General features: G+C 48.6%; 2 non-coding genes across 2 annotated transcripts; both read left to right on the forward strand.

Annotated features, from left to right (window-relative positions):
* The first annotated feature begins 8117 nt into the window (after window positions 1–8117).
* Window positions 8118–8190, forward strand: Trnak-cuu (transfer RNA lysine (anticodon CUU)). The gene has a single exon. It is a non-coding gene; the product is annotated as a tRNA-Lys (tRNA).
* Window positions 8191–8527: 337 nt separating this feature from the next.
* On the forward strand, window positions 8528–8599 carry Trnai-aau (transfer RNA isoleucine (anticodon AAU)). Its single transcript has one exon. It is a non-coding gene; the product is annotated as a tRNA-Ile (tRNA).
* Window positions 8600–10693: the final 2094 nt, after the last annotated feature.

The following is a 10693-nucleotide window of genomic DNA, read 5'->3' on the forward strand; positions in this document are numbered from 1 at the left end:
CCTCACCAACGTTCCTTGCAAGTTGCTGGAACGTATGGAAAGCCGGAGGTTGAGTTGGCTCCTCGAGTCTCGGGGCCTTCTGGCTCCGTCTCAGGGTGGGTTCCGTAAAGGCCGCTCTGCCGTCGATAATCTGGTCTCCCTGGAGTCTGCCATCCGTACAGCCTTTGCGCGCCGCCAACATCTGGTTGCCGTCTTCTTCGACATGCGGAAGGCATACGATACGACTTGGCGCCATCACATCCTGGCCACACTTCATGGGTGGGGCCTTAGGGGCCCGCTCCCGATTTTTATTCAGAATTTTCTTTCGTATCGTTCCTTCCGCGTGCAAGTAGCTGCGTCGCATAGTTCCTCCCGGGTCCAGGAGAACGGGGTCCCACAGGGGTCTGTCCTCAGTGTGTCCCTGTTTTTAATTGCCATCAATGGGCTTGTTGAGGCGGTAGGGTCGTCCGTCGCGGCTTCTTTATATGCGGACGACTTCTGCCTATATTACAGCTCCAGTGGCATCGCCGCTGCTGAACGGCAGCTGCAAGGTGCCATCCGCAAGGCGCAGTCATGGGCTGTAGCGCACGGCTTCCAGTTTTCGGCCGCGAAGACCTGCGTTATGCATTTCTGCCGGCGTCGCACGGTTCACCCTGAGCCGCGCCTTTACCTTGACGGTGAACCTCTTGCTGTGGTCGCGACGCATCGGTTCTTGGGACTGGTGTTCGATACCCGGTTGACTTGGCTGCCCCATATTAGGCAGCTGAAGCAAACATGCTGGCGGCACTTAAACGCTCTCCGTTGCTTAAGCCACACCAGGTGGGGTGCCGACCGGTCCACCCTCCTCCACCTATATCAAGCGCTGATCCAGTCCCGCCTTGATTATGGGTGTGTGGCGTACGGTTCTGCCTCGCCTTCGGCGTTGCGATTGCTGGATCCCATACACCACTGCGGGATCCGCCTCGCCACGGGAGCGTTCCGGACAAGCCCCGTCGACAGCATACTTTTAGAGGCTGGTGTCCCTCCATTGCGGTTCCGGCGTGACCGCCTTCTGGCCGCCTATGCCGCGCACGTTTATAGCATGCCAGGGCATCCAAACTACCGTCTCCTGTTCCCGCGCTCGATCGTCCATGTTCCAGACAGGCGGCCCCGGTCAGGGTGTCCCATTGCAGTTCGCCTCCGGGACCTTCTCCGTGGCCTTGACTTTTTTCCTCTGCCGCCTGTTTTCCGGGCCAATCTCCGTCTGCCCCCGTGGAGTGTGCCCCGACCGTGCCTTCGGCTCGACTTGGCACAGGGTCCGAAGGTCTCAGTGCCTCCGGCGGCCCTCCGCCGCCGCTTTCTTTCCATCCTGGCCGAGTTTCCGAACGCGGCGGTGGCCTACACCGACGGTTCGGTAGTCTCTGGTCACACTGGTTACGCTCTCACTCTACGGGATTATTGTGAGCAACGGTCATTGGCAGCTGGCTCCAGTGTATACACTGCCGAGTTGGTTGCCATCTATCGTGCCCTAGAGTTTCTCCGCTCCCGCTCAGGTGAGTCCTTTGTCATCTGTAGTGACTCCCTGAGCGGTTTACGAGCTCTTGACCAGTGTTTCCCTCGTTCCCGTCTGGTGATGGCCATCCAGGTCCCTCCATACTCTCGTCCGTTGCGGCCGCTCTGTCACCTTTGTTTGGTCCCCGGGTCACGTCGGCATCCCGGGTAACGAGCGGGTTGACGAACTGGCGAAACAGGCGGTCAGTTCCCCGGCCATGGAGATCGGTCTTTTAGAGAGTGACGTCCGATCCGTATTGCGGCAGAAGGTCCTTGCTGCTTGGCGTGATGAGTGGCGCACCCTGCCCTCTCCCAACAAACTTCGGGCAGTCAAGGAGACAACCAGTGTGTGGCGCTCCTCCATGCGGGGGTCTCGCAAGGACGCTGTCGTCCTCTGCCAGCTCCGCATAGGACATACCCGGCTCACGCACGCGTATCTCTTGTGCCGTGACGACCCGCCTCTCTGTGGCTGCGGATTGGCCCTGACCGTGGTACACGTCTTACTCGACTGCCCACTTTTAACTGCCCTCAGGCAGACGTTCGCGCTGCCTGATACACTCCCTGCTCTTTTAACCGATGACTCTACTATGGCTGACTTAGTTCTCCGTTTTATTCGAGCAGGGGGTTTTTATCATTCAATATGAGAGTCCCCTTTTATTTTTTTTTTTAGTGTCGACTGTGGCTTTTGGCCTGGGGTTTTAGTTTGTGGTGTTTTAATGTGTCCCTTGGTTATTGGCCTTTCCAGTTTTATTTTCATGGTCGGCCAATGACCGTCGCACTCTGTGTGTCTTTTAATCTCTTTTCTCTGGTCTTCGTCTATGTCTTTCTTGTACTGTGTCGTCCCTTGTCGTCTCCGTTATGTGTTTATTGCTTGTTGGACTTTTCTTCGTGTATTATTATGGTCGTGGAACAAGGGACCGATGACCTAAGTAGTCTGGTCCCTTTAACCCCCACAAACCAACCAACCAACCAACCACCCAACCCAAACGAGCACTGTGTGACGTGCTACCCGGCACATATTCACCTAGGCAAATAGTTCCGCCGCGGCCGCGGCCGTGAGCAGACGTGCGGTAGTGGTCGCTTCGCCTGAGCTTGGCGTCCCCCGCAGCTGTTGGTACTGTAAGTAGTACTTCAAGAAAGTGATGGAAGATGAGTTGAGACGGTACACGCTACGATTTGGATTTCCGTATGGATATGCTTGACCTCAGATTCACGAACTCGTTGACTGGTTTTACGATCGTTTAGGACTGCGAGATGAAGAAGTTCTTGGCTTTTCATATGATTTTCTTGCGAACGCTGTGTATGTAAAATTTGTTAGTAACGATCCTTGCGTTCGTATTATGACCCTCACGGAGGGCACAGCGTATTTTGTGAATTCTAAAGGCGAAATATGCAAAGTGTCTGTTAGTCATGCTGGCCTAGGGCTACGAACCGTCCAGATATTTAATCTGCCTTTCGAAGTTAGCTTCGATAGAATTCCGCAAGCTTTGTGTCGCTACAGTAATGTCCTGCAAATCCATGCCGAGCAGTGGAGGGGTTACAGACATTTCAATGTAGATAATGGCTTTAGGAATGCGAAAATTGATTTGACGAAGCACCTCCCGTCCAACGTTTTGGTGCAGGGTTTTCGAGCGGTGGTGATGTACGAAGGACAACCGAGAACTTGCGTAATTTGTGGTTCTACCGACCATTTAAAATCTGCTTGTCCCCGTGTCCGGGCGGGTCGACGAAGAATGCAACATCGTCTTACGCCTCTCGATGGGCAAGATGACAATCGGTTGTCTTACGCCCAGACTCTGATGGAGTCGCCTGTGACACACCCGACGCTCCACCAACCGGCTGCGGTGACCCCAGACGCCGGCGCAGTTATTGTCAACAACTCTGCGACAACCCCCCAATGTCCCGTTCGTAGTGATGTCACCGATGCCGACAGCCACGCTGCACACCTGCAGGTTTCCACGACTGTCGGCCGTCGTGCCGACCATGCAGGACCGACTCCCGTCATTACTCCAACCATGTTCGCTGAGCTGAAACAGTTGTCGGATGGTGGCGACAGGTCGCGCGTTTCTTGCACCCCTGACATTGCGCCCCCCACACCCCTCCCTCCCGGCAGTGACCAATCTGAGGAAGGCTCTACGCACAGCCTCTTGACGGATACCAAAACCGTTTCTGACGCCTGACCGTTTCTGACGCCTCCCCAAAGAACGGGGAAATCTAAGCGGGCGGCACGGAAGCAGAGTGAGGAGGAGATACGCACTCTGGAAAAGAAACTGCAGCGCACCATAAAGCAGATCCGAAAAGACGGCAGTGACCGCGGCAGCACAGATGGAATGGGTTCCGTCGCCCGCCACGTGGGGGAGGCCGATATGGACATGCATGTCGACCGTCCGAGACCTGAGCTGATGGATACTGGCCATCAGCATACGCCATCCGAAAAGTCTTGGGCCGACGACAGTGAATAAAGCGGACCCTTCCTATCCCCACCATGCAAGATTACACACTTGCCACAGTTAATTTAAATCGGATCGCATCCGATGTCAAACTTAAATGTTTGACCGACTCTCTACATGCAGCAGATATCGATATAGTTTTCTTCCAAGAAGTTGTGTCACCCAAGGTTAGAGAAATACCTGGGTATGATGCCATATTAAATCTAGGCACTGAGACGGGAACTGCGATTTTATTCAAAGCTGGCATCGCTTACCAACCTACAGCGATCTTAGAAACGGGACGCGGCATTGCCGCCCAATTACAGGATTTGCTTCTCCTGAACGTGTACGCCCCGACAGGGTCCGCTGGCAGACGGGACAGAAGTGATTTTTTTAGGGCTGAAGTTGTGCCATTATTGACAAACGTTCGTCTGAAGATCATCCTGGGTGGGGATTTTAACTGCGTTTGGCGCAAAGCAGATCAACGTCCGAATTTTAATTTTTGTCCCGAGCTACTAATGTTAACAGATGGACTGCATTTAAAAGATAGTTGGTGTCACCTTCGACCATACACGATGGGATATACCTATGTGAGCGCTGCTTCTTCCAGCCGTCTGGATAGGTTTTATGTTTCTCAAGATCTTTTAAATACCATTCGTGATTGTGAACTATGGCCGCTCAGTTTTAGTGACCACTCCGCATACCACATAACGTTAAGGCATTTGCGACAGAAGACATTTTTGGGACGCGGCACGTGGCAGCTGAATGTCTTTCTGCTAGAAGAAGCGGACTTAAGGCGTTGCCTCGTTGCCACGTGGCAGCAGTGCCTCCAGAGGCAAGCTCGGTATAGGGAGCGCATTCTTTGGTGGACGGATTTTGTTAAGCCGCGGATTCAGAAATGTCTTTGCCAGGACCAGGGCTTATTGGAGGAAACAGTCTCTAGAATTTTATTTCCTCGGTTTACGCCAGCTGTACAGCGATCCCTCCGCATGGTCCGACAACCTGATCCGCATCAAGCGTATCAAAGCAAAACTTACAGCTTTAGTTCGTGAAGCACTTGTTGGTAATCGGGTACGATCGCGCTCTTCTGATGACGTTTCCCACGAGTCCACATCGTTATTCCATATCATACGGGAAAAGAAACGTGGTAAACAAAAACTTATTGCTCATCTTACGGATGCTGGGGGGCATCTGTACAATGAGCAGGGTGCTATCAAGGCGTATGTCTTCAATTATTTTCGAGAACATTATTCCGAGTCAGATACCGATCTATCGGCGGGGGATGATTTTTAACCGACATCGCCTCCACAGTGGATCAGGATGATAACGCTGATCTCTTGGCCAATGTCACCAACTCTGAAGTTAAGTCCATTATTGCGTGCGCTGCCAAGAACAAATCTGCTGGCTTAGACGGCTTACCGGTCGAATTTTATTCACGGTATTGGGATGTGATCGGCGACGAATTGACCCGAATGAACAATGAATTGCTCTCGCATGCTGCCTTCCCCCCGCAGTTCACGCAAGGAATGGTTGTCCTGGTTCCTAAAACATCAAATCCGACTATGTTAAATGATTTTCGGCCCATTACGTTGTTTAACTCTGATTTCAAGATCTTGACTGCCAAGAAGCACTTTAAGCCTGTTGCTTATAATCCTAAAGTACTTGGCCCTTATCAGACGAGTGCAGTCAGTGGTCGATCTATGTTAAATGCCCTGTGTGAATATCGTGACCTGGCTTATTTAACTTGGATTACCAACACTGATTTGGCGTTACTGTTTCTCGACTTCGATAAGGCGTTTGACAGAATTAATCACGGATTTTTATTGCGCACAATGAGTAAAATGTGATTCAGTCAGCGTTTTCGACAGCTTATTAAGAAATGTATCTGCGGAACGTCTTCACGCGTGAAGGTTAACGGCCAGTTAACCGCCCCTGTGCCTATACGACAAGCAGTACGACAAGAGTGCCCCCTTTCCCTGACTTTATTCTCGATTGCTATAGAGCCACTTCTTAAAAAGTTTTACATTACTTTACATGGGTTGCAAACGTTAAACAACAAAACGGTCTGCCACGCCTATGCCGCCGATATCAGTGTGATTATTACTACCACCGAAGAGCTGGGGTCAGTTCGTCGGATTGTCCATCAGTACTCTGTCGCTTGTGGCGCCAGACTTAATGAGCGAAAGTCCAAAATCATGCCGTTGGGTCGTAATCCAAACTCCATCGATATTTCTTGGTTGGAGAAGACCGAACATCTGTGGCATTTAGGCCTGGTTATATCACCACATCCCCAGGCAATGCTCAACGCGAATTGGGAACGCAAGCTTACCATCTTACGTGCGGTGATCAAAGAACATAACATGCGGTCTTTAGACCGGATGCAGAGTGCACAGTTTATTAATAGTTACGTTTTCAGTAAGCTCTATCATACTGCCGCTGTTTTAGCAATCCCAACAGCCATTGCGAAAAAATTTTTAGCACTTGCTTGAGGGAACATCTTTAAAGTTTCCTTTAAAGCTACCTCGTTACTTCGTTCCCGAGGTGGCTTAGGCGTCAAAGACGTTGAATCCCAATGTGTGTCTACTTTTTTAACTCGTACTTCCCGCATACTACACAGTAACCAAAATAGCCTTACGGAACAGCTTTTCAAGACCTTACGTCCAAAGGAGTTGTCTGCGCCAACGTATGTGGGACACATTCATCCTGAGCTCAGCTATGTCTGGCGATGTTATGTGGAGCTCAGCTATGTTCAGGATAACCCGCATCCGTTCCACACGGCGGAGATCTATCGTGCTCTTACTAAACGGCAGCTGAATAACCCAATTGAGAAGAAACATTTAGGCATGAACTATAGAAATATATGGAAGAACATTAGTTATCCGTTCCTTCGTTCCAGAGTTCGATCTGTTTGGTATGACGCTGTCAGTAAGGTGATTCCCACTGGAGAGAAATTGCACAAAATCAAGCTGCGGCCCACCCCGTTTTGTGCCAAGTGTAACCTAGTGGAAACCCTGCCGCATCTCTTCCACTGCAGGGATCAAACACAGATATGGCAGTGGACACGAAAGAAACTCGCTGTCATTAATAGGACGTCGGATACTTCCATTCAACTTCAAAACGCGCTCCGACCGGACTGGCAGCTTTATCCTCAATCTAAGAATAATAGTTATGTCTGGCTCATGGGCCAGTCCGTCTATTACATGCTCGTCCATACAACGGCAACGCTACCCGATTATCAGATGTACCTCATCGAAGAGTACTATGCGATTAGGAAATTGCGACAGTATGAAGACCAGTTCCAATATTTTCTCACTATTGCTTTAAGTGATGCAAGAATTTAAGTTTCTAAATCCATTGGGCGGAGTTTTTCTTTTTTTTCACTACTTTGTTATTATTGTTATTGTTTCCATGGATTGGTCTGCTCCGCACCGTCAGATGTGGGTGATTTGCATCATGGATCAATAGACGGTACAGAGTACATCGTGCACTCGGCCTCGAACATTTAATTGTATTTTGGTGTTCCTTTTCGTTTTGCAATGAAAGCACTTTTGGTTCCGCAGTGCGACACCCCTTTCATTTTGCATTATCTTTCATCAAAGCTGCACAAAGATTTAGTAAGAACCAGAAGTTTTCTGCAGCTTCTATTATTCCTATCAAGAGGACTTATAATACGGGAAATGGTTGTTTGGCATGTCCCTGCTCTATGGTTCCCCCACGTTACCAGCGCGCATCTTCAAACGCATAGCATGCTCAAGGTTTTGAGAAGCAGGAATCCACAATCAACCATCTGGCAACAGAATTCACCATACTAATAAACGACATGGAAACTGGGAAAATTATTTGTACGCGAAGACCAACTTAGAGTATCTGCTGTGCTGGATTTCATAGTGTGCTGCGTAATCCTAAGACCAGACATGGATTTATTTTAACATTCTGTTTATATGTATAAAAACACTGGCGCACATGATGCCACTTTAAAAATTAATACAAAAATGAATAATACACAAATAGCCATAACATAAAATCACAAAACCATGCGAATGAGTGCGGGGTATGGCGGTGACATCGTGGCCAGGCCTCAGGATGCGACGCCTGCCCGCCTTGCCGCCGACTGCCTAGCGCTGAGATGCATAAAAAAAAAAAAACAATAAAAAAATTAAAAAAATTTTTTAAAAGGCAGCCCGGCTAGCTCAGTCGCTTGAGCATGATACTCTTAATCTCAAGGTCGTGGGTTCGAGCCCCACGCTGGGCGGAAAGAATTTTGTTCCGCTGCGGATGTAAATCACCGTTTTTCTGATTAACGTGATGTAATGGAAATAGCAACTTTAAACTTTGCCTAGGTCTCCGTCAGTCGCAAGGAAACTGTATTTGAAGGTGAAGGTGATTTTGTAGACATGTGTGAAAGACATGTTCTGAAATGCAAGTGTTGTTGTTTGGAGAGCACATCGGTTACGTGTCACATGTGTAGCCAAGCAGTAATGGGTCGCCAAAGCTGCAAATATTAGTCGGTGATATGAAGTGTTGTCAGCTGAAGACTGATGATCCAGACGACCGTAAGAACGAAGTACGCAAAAGAACAGCTAGGTCGCGCCTCTTTAGCTCAGTGGCAGAGTACTGGTCTAATAAACCAGGGGTCGTGAGTTCGATCCTCACAGGAGGCCGACGAATTTTCGAAATCAGTTGCGCGTCGTGACCGTATAGCAAACAGTATCTGTGATGACGAACAATTAGCGACAGGCGTTTTATTAAGAATTACTTTCAGATGTGATTAAGGCGAATAGCGCAGATAAAGCATTTGCCAAAGCGGTACAGCATAAGGTGGGACGAGGCAGTCTGAATTATATCTTATAGATGTATTTTTCACATATCTCAGAGCCTCAAGCGGCCGTCGTCGCCGCCGCTTCTGCAGAAGTAGCAAATAGCCATCGTAGCAAATGCGGCGAGAGACGCCCCGCCTTCGATTCCGAATGCACAAAGAGTGTGGTCTTGTTTCCCAGTCTATATTTGGGCGTTCTCGTAAGAGGTTGAATGTAACGAATGGGTGGGAAAGAGCAAGGGGCAGCGGCTGTGTAGAACGAAAACACAATTCCTCAGGGGTGTGAGCGTTTCGAGATGAGTCGTATATAAGTTATACTAAGTCGTCAGTGACCGTGTGGCCTAATGGATAAGGCGTCGGACTTCGATTCCGAAAATTGCACTTTCGAATCCTGTTACGGTTGTGTTTTTCAGTTCTGAAAAAGAAACATACCGTTTTAGTGTAGCAATTGTGCTGTACAAAAACCGTCTGAATGTTGCTGTTGACCATTTCCTGCTTGGAGATGCTCTTGAGCTTGAAACACACACAACAAGACCGATGTTAACTAGCGAAATGGTCTTGCCAGCATGGTAGCTCAGCGTGTTCGGTCAGTGTTAGCTGCCCTCTGTAATAAAAAAACAACTGAGTTAAGGGAAAATCGACGAACTGAAACGGACGTCTTACGACGTCCGCCACTAGCAGATGAAACGAACAATATGAGATTTTTGCCGGCACGTTAGCTCAGAGTGTTCGGTCAGAGGGTTACGTACCCTCTTTCATAAAAAAAAAAAAAAAAAAAAAAAAAAAAAAAAAAAAAAAAAAAACTGAATTGATCGATCATCAATGAAGTTCATCGGATGTCTTACAACGTCCGCCCCGAGCAGATACAACAAAGAAAAGCGCACAAAATGAGATTTTTTTTTAAAAAAAAGGATAAGGCGTCGGACTTCGGATCCGAAGACTGCAGGTTTGAATTCTGTCACGGTCTTGTTTTTTTCCAGTTCTGAAAAAGAAACATACCGTTTTAGAGTAGCAATTGAGCAGTACGTCTGAATGTTGCTGTTGACCATTTCCTGCTTGCAGATGTTCTTCAGCTTGAAACACACACAACAAGACCGGTGTTAACTAGCGTAATGATCGGCAGAGTGCCGTCGCCGCGAGTTTTGACTGGCACTTGCACATCTAAGACAACGTCGGAAAGTAACTCGTTCGGCTTATGAGTCACATCCAGTATGTGTGTTAATTTTGACGCCACTAGCTCTGCAGGTTTTCATGCAATTCCTTTACCTCTCAGAAATGATTATGGAATAAAAGTGAAGTACGTGACGAGTGTGACGTTAGGAACACATTAGGCAGCATGGAGAGATTCTGTTTGGGACCACCCAACCCAAACGAGTACTGTGTGACGTGGTACCCGGCATATATTCACAGAGGCAGCCCGGCTAGCTCAGTCGCTAGAGCATGAGACCTTAATCTCAGGGTCGTGGGTTCGAGCCCCACGCTGTGCGGAACGGAATTTTGTTCCGCTGCAGATGTAAATTACCGTTTTTCTTATGAACGTGATTTAATGGAAATAGCAACTTTAAACTTTGCCTAGGTCTCCGTCAGTCGCAAGGAAACTGTATTTGAAGGTGAAGGTGATTTTGTAGACATGTTTGAAAGACATGTTCTGAAATGCAAGTGGTGTTGGTTGGAGATCACAGCGGTTACGTGTCAGATGTGTAGCCAAGGAGTAATGGGTAGCCATAGCTGCAAATATTAGTCTGTAATATGAAGTGTTGTCAGGTGAAGACTGATTATCCAGACGACCGTAAGGACGAAGTACGCAAAAGTACCGCTAGGCCGCGCATCTTTAGCTCAGTGGATTGATTTTCCCTTTTCCTTTCACTTCTTTGTCGTTTTTCTGTTACCACAAGGCAATGGAGCCGCGATAATTTTCAGTTATAATCTCCTTCATATA

The sequence above is a fragment of the Schistocerca gregaria genome, chromosome 1 (genome assembly GCF_023897955.1).
Source record: "Schistocerca gregaria isolate iqSchGreg1 chromosome 1, iqSchGreg1.2, whole genome shotgun sequence".
Classification (NCBI taxonomy): Eukaryota; Metazoa; Arthropoda; class Insecta; order Orthoptera; family Acrididae; genus Schistocerca; species Schistocerca gregaria.